Below are 11,967 nucleotides of genomic sequence, written 5' to 3'. Positions count from 1 at the left end.
TTTTTTATAGCTGTGAGTGGCATAAGTATGTGAACCTTTAAGGGCCCTACACACTTCGCGATTTGGTCGATGTTACTGACCAACGATATTATCGTTAGCTGAATTTTTTTTTTTTTTTTTTTCATCCCCGAATTTTAGCATACACACTGGACGATATCTATGGCCGATTTGGATGATATGACATTACATACATCGATATAGTCTAGATTGGCTTGCATGTTTAAACGATGATCGATCAACGATGAACGATTGTGGGGACGCGCATCGTTCATCGTTGTTGCAAACACACTGAAAGATATCGTTCATATCTTTCAAAGACATAGCTAAGTGTGCAGGGCCCTTCAGGCTTAGTAGATATTTTGAAGGTAAAATTAGTGTAAGGTATTTTCAATCTATGGTATGACAATCAGGTGTGAGCGGACAACCTGTCTTTTTTTTAAAAGAACAGGGATCTATCAAAGTCTGAGGTTCCAACACGATTGTGGAAGTGTATCATGCCATGAACAAAGGAGAGTTCTGAGGACCTCATTAGAAGAGTTGTTGATGCTTAGCAGGCTGGAAAAGGTTACAAAACCATCTCTAAAGAGTTTGGACTTGGCGGTGACTTGGAGGTGTCTAAGCAAATGCACAAAGAAATTCCATGTGACGGCGTGTACTTGGAGTTTCGCAGGAGTGATTGTGGACTCAGACGCTTAATCACGTGCATTTTAATCGCCATGGGACTGGTGTGAGTCCTGTATGTTTTTTTGGTGGTGGCGACTGCAGCTGCTCAAAGTGGGAGTCCCAGCCCCTTGCGCATTCAGGTGTATGGCTGTACAACAGGGCAAGTGTTTATAATAACATTAGCATAAAGTCGTTGACATAACTATGACAAAATAAGCTAACACGGTCTCAGAGTCTACCCAATATCTCCCGAGGGTCATAAACTAGAGATTGTGCAGATGACATCTAAAATTGTGCATGGTCTACATGACAGAACTTAGCAGGGAAGGTAAAAGAATTGTAATATGTATAGACTATTATGCTAGGATAGCTTAGTGTGGCAGGGACAGCAGAATTCCACATGAAGGTAATGTGGAATGTCTGTATGTCCCTGGTTTAGCAGAGCAAGAAACACAGCAGGACTAAAGGGTTTAGGTCAGAGGTTCCCAAATGCGGTCCTCAAGGCACCCCAACGGTCCAGGTTTTAAATGTATCCATGCTTGGCCACAGGTGACTTAATTAGCAGCTCAGTCAATTTGATTTAACCATCTGTGCTGAGCCATGGATATACCTAAATCCTGGACTGTTGGGGTGCCTTGAGGACTACGTTTGGGAACCTCTGGTTTAGGTGTTGCCTCAATCGGTTGTCAGCTAGAGGCTGGCTTAATTAATGAGACTCCACCTGGGATCTGCCTTTAAGTATGTGTTCAGGACACAGGGGCTTTGGCTCTGACGGTGACTAGCACCCAGATAGTGGGTGTGGGAATGTCAGGGCCTACTGCTGTGCTGATATGCTTTCTCAAAACTGCAAGCCTGGTGTATGAAGCTTACCTGATGCTGTTACCTGCCTAAGAATAAAGGGCAGCTGTTTGAACTTTTAACCCAGCGTATGTGACCCTCTTTTTACATTGGATGTATGGTGGTACTAAATCAAGAAAACATAGGATCAAATAGAGGATTTTACAAATGAACACCTGTTTGGTGTGGAGTTTGTTAATCATTGAATATACAATTTGCATCTTCCGACCATGCCACTCAGATCTTGTTGAGAGCCTGGTTCTTACGTCCGTCCTCGGGCTTGTTCAGGAAACAACCTACGCGTTTCTACCCCTGCCTGGGGTCTTTCTCAAGGTTTGCAAGCTGAATGATTCCCTTCCTCCTACTCCTGTTATTTAAACCACAATCTCCGGAAGAGGAGGCAGATGTCCTAAGAGAAGAGGAAAGATCAGATCCACCACAATCCTACTCCCTAAATAGGAAGAAGATACAAGAAGCTTCCCAACACAGGGGGAGATTGAATTCAGGGAGAGGACAACAAATGGAGCATCCGAGATACAATCATGGACAGAGATCGGTGACACCATATTTCAAAGAACAGAGGTATAGAGAGTATAGAGGGGATGATAGACAATGGAAATCCGGAAATCATAGAGAATATAGAAGAGAGGATAAAGATTGGAGACCTAGGAATCCCGTTCATTTTTCGAACAGAAATGATTGGAACAGGAATGGGGATAACAGGGAAGGGGTATTGAGAAGGAAGAGCCCCGAGGGGATTTTAAACCGCAATAGATTCAGACCCCTTGAGGAGTACCCACAGTCCCCGGTGCCTTTTTTATACAGGGAGAGGAACCAGAGACACCGAAGATAAGGAAGAGAGGTAGGAGGGGTGGGAAATTGAAGAAAAGGTTCAAACAAAAGCAAAAGGGAAGAAGAAAAAAAGTCAGAAGAAAACGTCAAAAGAAAGTAGGGGAAAACCCGCTTAGAGACACAGAATGACTACCGAATATGGAGGCAAGGGTTAAGATTTTCAACCTCAGCGACCATATCCTGGCAAAGGAGGAGATCTCCCTTTTAGAAAAGGGCCTGAAGTACGCACCGGCACTTTCTCTTAATAAGTTTAGCACATATGTGGATTTGCACAAATATATAAGAAAACTATGCATTAAGAATTTTTTTCTGATGAAGGAAGATGGGGCCGCTACAAATATTCCAGAAAAACATACCCCTTTAAAACCAAAATCAGTTTTTATCCAACACATGTCAAGGGAAATTTTATAGAGACTTTCTTGAAATTAGTGTCTGACGATATTCAACATATGGAAACAAGGGTCCCCAGAGCCAATCTGACTTTTAAGGAGCGTGAAGCACTTAAAAGTTTGAGGGCCAATGAGGATTTGATTATCAAACCCACTGACAAAGGGGGGGGGGGTAGTCATTATGACAAGGGAGGAATATGAGAACGAAATAAAGAGACAGAGGATGGAACGACTTATCGCCGTTTAAGATCGGATCCAACAGAAAGAATACATAAGGCGTTAGGAGAATTGATAGAAGAATACCATCAAAAGGGGACCTTGCAAGAAAAGGAAGTGAAATTCATCTGTATTACAGAGCCCGTGATCCCGGTGTTTTACGTCCTGCCGAAGGTCCACAAGGATCCGAAGGAACCTCCGGGGCGTTCTATCGTTTCAGGAATAGGTTCAATAACCTCCAACCTATCAGAGTACATTGACTACTTCCTACAGCCACTAGTCTCGAAGAATAAAGCTCATTTAAAGGATACAGGAGATTTCCTGAGGACCATAAAGGAAATAGCATGGGAGGAAGGACTGATGTTAGTCACGGCCGACGTGAGGTCACTTTATACTATAATCGAACATGAGGCAGGCTTGAGAGCATTACAGATTGCACTCGCCAATAGTGAACTCAACAAGGACCTCCAAGAATTTTTATTAAAGGGGGTAAATTTCATATTGCAAAATAATTATTTTTCTTTTAATGGTACCTTTTACCTACAGTGTGTGGGGACAGCCATGGGCACCAGGTTCGCTCCAAGTTATGCCAACATCTTTATGGGGCAGTGGGAAGACGAAAAAATCTGGAGCCACTGCCCCTTTGGAGCGAACCTGGTGCTGTGGAGAAGGTACATAGATGACGTTTTTTTCGTGTGGAGAGGTGGAGAGACCCTTTTGGAGGAATTTTTTTTAGGTACCTCAACACAAATAGTTTGAATATACATTTCACCTTTGAAAAAAGCTATGAAGTGGTCAATTTTCTGGATATATCGATATACATAGAGAATTGCAATTTTAACACTAGGACCTTCAGTAAACCTACCGACTCAGGAGTCTATATCAATGCCAAAAGCTGCCACCATCCAGACTGGCTAGGTTCAATCCCTGAAGGGCAATTCAGGAGACTCAAAAGAAATTGCACCAAGGAAGAAACTTATCTTAAACAAGCAGAGGAGATGCAATCCAGATTTGAAGCATCCGGGTGTAATAAGGAGAAAGTCTCGGATGCCAGAAACAGAGTAGCCAGAATGGATAGGAATATCCTTCTACAGCCCAACAATACGGGGAAGAGAAAGGAAAACTCCGTATTTGACTGGGCTTTCATTACCACATACAATAGCCAGTATAGAAATATAGAAAAAACTTTAGCAAGGCATTGGAAGGTATTACAAAAAGATCCTGTGATAGGTACAATAATTCCAACAAAACCTAAATGTATCTTCAGAAAAGCACCGAATTTGAAAACCAACTTAGTGAGGAGTGCTTTTCCCACCAAGAGAGCCATGGGCACTATAAAATCGAAAGTTTTTTTCCGCTGCGGCCTCTGTTTGGGGTGTAGAGGAATCCGGTCGGACACCAGTAAGATCACACAAGTTACCATCAATAAAAGGGATTGGAAGATAAATGAATTTATCACGTGCAACACATCGAATGTTGTGTATGCAATAGAGTGCACATGTGGCCTCTGGTACTTAGGCCGCACCTCTAGAACATTGAAAACTCGCATTAGCGAACACTTGAGAAATATAAAGAAAGGCCTAAACACACATGCGCTGTCTGAACACTTTAGGGTGGTACATCAGTGTAGCACTTTAGCCATTAAACGCTTTTGTGGAATAAAACATGTAAAGAACAACTGGAGGTGTAAGGATGTGTCAAGTCAGCTAGCTAAGAAAGAAATGCAGCTAATATATGAGTTTGGCACTCTGAAGCCGGGAGGGATCAATTCTGATTTTGAAGTAAAATGGTTTCTTTAGATATACTTCATTTTAATAAGATGGTATTTTATAAGGTATTAGGTGTTTTTACTTATTTTATACATCCTATTATACTGTGACTTTCTTTTAAATCGGATTTTATGTGGTGACTGTCTCCTAAATCACATTTTAGGAAACATGGACAAAGAGTTGCACTTAGATATGCCATCAGCTGAGTATAATGACTTCTACCCATAAGAATTTTTCCCCCATGGACAAATGATAGGGGAAAATCCAGGACGTAAAAGATGAAGCCCTCCGGTTCCCATGACAACGGGACCGGAAGTGACGTTACCTCTCTAGGGAAAAGAATTAATTGTGGTGAAAACCTGCAAACAACAATAAAAGCTCCGGACACCGAAAGCAGGGAGGCCAGGATAGGAATCCTGTCCAAAGGAGGAACATTGAACCTGCCATAGGACACCGCCAGAACGGAGCGCTTCGAGCATCCGGTCCCCATGACAACGGGACCGGAAGTGACGTCGCGCTACAGTGTGCGGAAGTGAATAATACAAGGAGAAGCGGGTTGGCATGGCAACGAGCAGCTACACGGACTAAGGGGGCGGTGCAGCAAAAGGTATGCTTATACAGCCCTTGGCAGCCATACGGGATGTATGTGTAGAGGAAGTTGGGGTTGTTATGGCAACAAACCCGCCCAGAATCTGTATAAATGATTAGGAAGTTGCTATGGACGCTCTGGCAGAGGATCATGGGACTTGTAGGAAATGATGATGTATAGGATTCAGCTGGGCGCCTAGCCTTCTGATTGGGAGATTGTGGTTTAAATAACAGGAGTAGGAGGAAGGGAATCATTCAGCTTGCAAACCTTGAGAAAGACCCCAGGCAGGGGTAGAAACGCGTAGGTTGTTTCCTGAACAAGCCCGAGGACGGACGTAAGAACCAGGCTCTCAACAAGATCTGAGTGGCATGGTGGGAAGATCCGGTAACCCCACATTACATCTTTCATGCGCTGTTTGAACTGTCTAAACCACAGTTCAGAATCATCTGGTAATTAGCCCATCCTCATATGTATGCTTGAAGGGATTGTGCAATATATTGGATTGCTTATCAATTTTTTATCAACTTTTTTATCATCTTTTATCAATTGTATTGGATGTATTTGCATGTGTTATATGTTTACTATTAAAATAGTACTTCACTATATACACATATCCTTTGTTTCATATGGGATTCGATCCTGAGCAAAGAAATTGCATGGGATCTTAAGAATCAGAAGAAACTGAGAACGCGCTAGTTAAGTCTTGGTCTCTATTTTTCTGTTGTGCACTATATGGGTGAGGGGTGAAGGAAAACCTCCTTAGAAACTTTGAGACTATACTAGCTGCTGAACTTGCGCACGACGGTATTCTATTCAATTTTGTATTGTACAATTTGCATCTGCTCGTGACCATACTACACAAATTTCAGACACCTGGCCTTGGTCTACTTCCTGCCGGGCTGGAAATAGTAGACTTGGTCACACATAGTGTGTGTGCTCATTTACTAATTATGGGAAGTAGTCCCCATCCCAGTGGTCAGCAAACTGGGGCCCAGCACTATTCCCCCCCCCCCCAAAAAAAAGCTGTAAATCGTGAAACCGGCTCACAATAGTGTTGTCTACGCAGGATTAATTCCCAACTTCCCAGGTTCCCAGGAATTGGAACAAACATGCCGACTGGGGGATAGTGCCCTCAAATCAGGGCTGTCCCATCTAAAACGGGACATTTGTAAAGTACAGAAATGAACGTGTATGTAGAACAAACGTCTGTCGTGATTTCAGACAGAGAGGGCATGCATGAAATACTTTGAACTTGTGCAACACAGTGGACTGCTGTTATAAATGAAAAGGGAGGTCCAGGAGCAGAGTATTTTGTACCTAGTAGACAATGGGGTCATGTTGGAGGCTGTGTGTGCGCGCTACGGGCTACCCAAAGTCTTCCCCTACAAATGTCCCCTCAATTAATACTAGCGGCAGGTGCATCGGCCATTTTTAAGGACGGTTATTTAGGTAGGTTGAGGGGAGGTGCTGGAAGTGGCCTAGAGCTTAAGTAGCCATGATCATCGACCATCGATAGATAACAACCATCAATGGTTAATCGCTGATGGCAGATAGTTATGTGGAGATCCAGTGGTTCCCTGTCGTCGATGGCACAGAGCTTCACAATGCTTTTTTTTTTTTTTTTACGCTTTCTCCCTAGTGCCAAGACACAGAGCATAGCTCCACTCTCCAATGCAACCTGCAAAGCACCACCTCTGGTGGGCCCTCTGAGTAACAGAACAGGGATGATGGTTCCTCATCAATGGTTTATACCATCTAAAAATTAACCACTAATGGTACAATCGAAGGTGACCATGGATGGTTAACCGATTGATGGCCATCCCTATTCTGAAGCACTAAATAAGACCCCAGGGAACGTGGCACACCCCCAACATGACATCAACCCTCGCTGAATGGGTCATCATATCCCAAATGTCCCTGAATCAGTAAAAAAGCCCTTTTACATGGGAAGGTGAAAGGATTCGCCCCTCTATTCTTTAACCCTCGATGTGATGGCCTCTCAGACGTCTGTGAGTGTAAACCTTCATGCTATGAGTTACATGCACAACACAAGCAGTAAAGATTCACACTGTTTATTTAATAAATTACAGCGTACTATAAAGAAAAGAAACATGGGTGTATACAATATGTGCAAGCATATGATTGGATAAATAGAAGTAGCATACGACATTACATGCAGGATATTTTAGTAACACACAGAAGTAACAGTTTTGATCTGGTATGTAATTGTCCTTGAAGATAAGACACACACAAGCCTTATATTATATGAACAGACAAAGGCATCTTGTAGAGAGTGCGTACGTGTCTATTCAAACACATAACAATTCATATAGCATGTTTAACCCTTCAATCCCCTCTTAGAATCATGATTATTATATAACATGATTCTTGAGTGAGGCTCCTTTCTTGTTCCTCCAGTTCTTGAGATATTGGACATAATCGTCGGGTCCCTTACTATCAGAGGAGGTGACAGGACTGGTGGTTATATCATAGTACATCAGGGCCTTATCAATGCCTTTGGAGGTAAGTTTCTTTCCACAGGGAATTACACAATAAACTATAATGCCTACAAGAATTAAAGTTACAAGTATGAATATGCTTATTTGCACAAGAGCCTGTTTCCAATTTTCAAACCACCCAAAATATTGGCTCCATGGGTTATCAATACCTGAATTTTTCTTAAGTTCTATGGATAAGGTTTCTAACTTGTTTATGGCTAAAGTAACCTTACCATTGGGACCAGTGTTGTCAGGAATATATGTACAACAGCCTTCCACCTTACTAATGTAAACACATGTACCGCCTTTTTCTGCTAGAATCATGTCAAGGGCCATTCTATTTTGGAATGTCATTTGGGAAGTGGCTTCTAGCTGTTCAGCTATACCTTTAAGAGCATCTTTGGTATCATTAACAAATCTTTGTTGATTATAATATATATAATTAATCCAGGCTACGTTTTTATTTACAGTTACTATAGGAAACAATGACTCAAAACCCGCAGCCACCTCATCTCTAGCTTTGAACTCATTTGGAACACCTCTTGGGACCCCTATAGCATCAATGTATACGTGGGGGTCAAAGCTACCTCCTGGGAGTGCTCTTTTCTTTCGATTAGCAGGAGTATTAGAGGGAGGAGTGGGGTCATCGGTGATCATTAGGAGTGGCATTATGACTTTGGCCAGGGCACACTCACCATACCATGGTGTGTCTTATTTAATTCTAAGCTTCATATCCCCACATATGTAATAAATGTCGCCTAATGATCTAGTTTGGTTGACTAAAACAGTTGTTCTTTTATTTGCACAATACCCTGGTGGGAAGGTTTTTAAATTTCTCCCTGTGGTGGTGTTAGATGTATAACAGGTATAGTTTCCAGGATATATGGTTATGGTGCTTCCTGGGTTGGGATTTTTTTGACAATATGGGATATTCCCTTTTCCACATTTCGCACTGACTGTCATTTGTTTTGGTGTCATTAAAAAGGCTGAAAAAACAATTTTCCTGTTCTAGGGGTATATTAAGGGGCACTGTACCTAGGTGGGGCCTAGATTTGCCACAGACATAACAGTTGCTTTTATTGTGTTTGTTGTCAGCAAGTTTAGGGAACATGAAATAATCAAGGATGTATGTGGCTACGTGTGTATTGGAGGAATTGTACCACAAGGTGGGGACCCCATCTGTTTGTGTGATGTCGACTTCACATATTGTGAGGTGAATGAGGGCCAGTAGGGCTATCGAGATAGTCCCCAGGATAGAGATAGGGGGCAGGTTCTTCATCGTTTTCTGTTCTTCTGTCTTCGCTAGGTGGGAGGTCAGGGCTGTCTGCCCCGGTTCGTACCTCACTGGAATCACTTGCTTCCCTCTCTAGGTCTGGTCTAGGAACCTTTTTTACTCGGGATGCATGGATCCAGGTAGGACTTTCCTCTGTCAGGACTGCTGTTCGGGTAACTGCTACGACCTCTGTCTCTGGACCATAGGTGAAGTCTCCTGGGCTCTTGTTCCTGGGGAGCACCTTCACCACGACTCTGTCTCTGACTTTAAAGGGGTGTGTAGGTTCCTGTGGATTCAAAGGGTTTTTACAAACAACCTCATGTTCAATTTCATTCAGTTTTGTTATCAGGGACCTGACATACTCTTCTCTGATGAGTTCTAGATCTCCTTCCTGTATTACTAGTGGTTTCTTAGCCCAGGGTGTAGGAAAAGGGTCTACCCATTAGTATTTCAAAGGGTGAGTATCCTAGAGTTTTCTGTGGGGTATTCAAGATGCTGGTGTTTAGCTTTATTAGGGTTGTTCCTGAGGCAAGTGATGCATCTGCTAACATACTGGTCCACAAGTGATTTGGCATTAGTAACATAAAAATCATTGGTTAGTAGGAGGAGTGTTGTGGCTTCACCACGGTGACCAACACCACGGCACTGGGCAACGAGCAAAGGGGCACTGGACTGGGGTATACAGGGTTTCCCCTCTTTGCAGATTAATCCTGATTTAGGATTTTTTCTGCAGAATTGGGTAAGTTCAGTCGGAGAGATCAGCATTAGTCGCAGCAGCTTGAAGTTGAGTGAGCAGATGGACGTTGTCAAGGGAGGGACATGCTCTAGTGAGTGCAATGAGTTCTGCAGCTTGCGCGGACTGATAAGGTGTTGGCAGGGTTTCCAACACAGTGTCAGGGAGGGTGACAATGGCATAGCCAGCCTGGTATGTATTGTCATTGGGCCTACTACAGGAGCCGTCAACAAAAACAATGTCTGCGCCTGGTATGGGAACGGGAGACATGTCAAGTCTGGGAGAAGTTTCAGCTTCAATGGAAGCAGCACAGTCATGTAGGTCGGGTGGTTCATCCTCGGGACCTTTCAAGCCTAAAAGGGCATTGAGAATGGGTGCAGGGCCAGAAGAACTAGCAGTGTACTTAATGGTAAGGGTAGGGTTACTCAAAAGGAGTACTTCATATCCACTAAGGCGTTGTGCTGACATGTGCTGTGTGTGTAAGCCTTTAAGTATTGCCAGGACATCATGTGTGGTGTGGAGTACTGTGATGTGGCCTAAAGTGAGGGTAGTGGCCATTTCTGCAACCATTGCACAGGCTGCCAAAGCCCTGAGGCAGGCAGGCATACCTTGCACAGACACTGGCATGACTTTGGAAAAAAAATGCCACGGGGCGCAACTTCCCTCCATGAAACTGTGTGAGCACCCCCGCCATGGTTTTACAATTGTCCCTTGCATATAGATGGAAAGGTAGTACATAATTGGGGAGGCCAAGTGCCGGACTTTTCATCAACATACATTTTAAACTTTCATATGCAGTTAACATTTCTTGTGACCATTGTACAGTTTTAGGTTTGTCCTTCAGTGTGGCTTGTCTCAAAATGTTATCATAATAAGAGCAATCAGATATCCACTGTCTGCAGTAATTTACCATACCCAGGAAGGACAGTAGTTCCTTCTGGGTAGTTGGGGTGACCAGGCCCAATACAGACTGTATGTGTTGTGGACTGACTTTCCTCTCTCCCTGAGTGAGCACAAAACCTAAGTAATCAACATGCTTTTTACACCATTGCATTTTTATTTTGGACACCTTGTGTCCACATTCACAAAGCCAGTTTAGTAATGAAACACCATCCTCTCGGCAGGCCTCCTCAGTTTTACTACAGAGCAGCAGATCATCTGCATACTGTAGCAGGACTGAACCATGGTGAGGTTGCCAGGGCCCCAATGTGGCCTGGAGACAACAGGTGCGTCAATAATCTGCACCAGGTAAGTTGTTTACCCTCAAAAGAAAAGGCAAAAAGTAATTGTGTCTGTGAATCTACAGGTATGCTGAAAAAGGCATTCTTCAAATCAAATACAGAGAAGAACGCAGCATCTGCAGGGATTGCAGAAATGAGTGAGTTTACATCTGGAACAATTGGTGCAATTGGGACAATTAACTGATTGATCGCTCTGAGATCCTGTACAAATCTTATACTGCCATCAGCTTTGGCAACAGGGTTCACAGGAGTACAGTATGGTGATACAATATGTCTGAGAATACCCTGTTGTAAGAATTGCTGTATGAGACCTTCTATAAACAGGTTGTGAGTCGGGTTTGAGATTGGCCTTATGTGGTGTGCATGAGATTAGGCCAGTGTCATATGGACCTTCTGACCAAAGAGCGGGGTTTACTTGAGCTAAGTCAGGCATTGGTGGGTAGGTTGTTAATGAAGGTGGAAATGAGTAAGCTTTCTGAGTTAAGCAAAGGTAAGCCAGCGTCATCTGTCCAGCAGTCCTTAAACCTTTTCCAAAACTCAGTAACAGACTCCGAGGGTTTCAGTTTACAAGCTACAGCGACAGGCAAAAAAACACAGGCAAAGGAGCACGGGTTTTAAAGACCTCCTTCATATGTGTATAGCTGCGTCCTTTGCAAGCTTTGCGCAAATAAGATATACAGCCATCGAGGGTAATAGTGGGCTTGGGACAGTGTTTTACTATTATCTAAACTCTGGGCTATTGGTGCGTTAGGGATAGAGCTAGTGGACGCACCCTCCAGCAGTGGAGTTGGAGGCGATCCCATCTGGTGTGAAAGGGTTACTGCTGCCAAGAGATCTGTGTCTCCGAGCGCAGGATACATTGGAATGTAAGGGGGAGGCAGAGGGTTTTCAAAGATTTACAGTTTTT

Source organism: Pseudophryne corroboree, chromosome 3 (assembly GCF_028390025.1).
Source record: "Pseudophryne corroboree isolate aPseCor3 chromosome 3, aPseCor3.hap2, whole genome shotgun sequence".
NCBI lineage: Eukaryota > Metazoa > Chordata > Amphibia > Anura > Myobatrachidae > Pseudophryne > Pseudophryne corroboree.
This window is presented reverse-complemented; position numbering follows the sequence as displayed.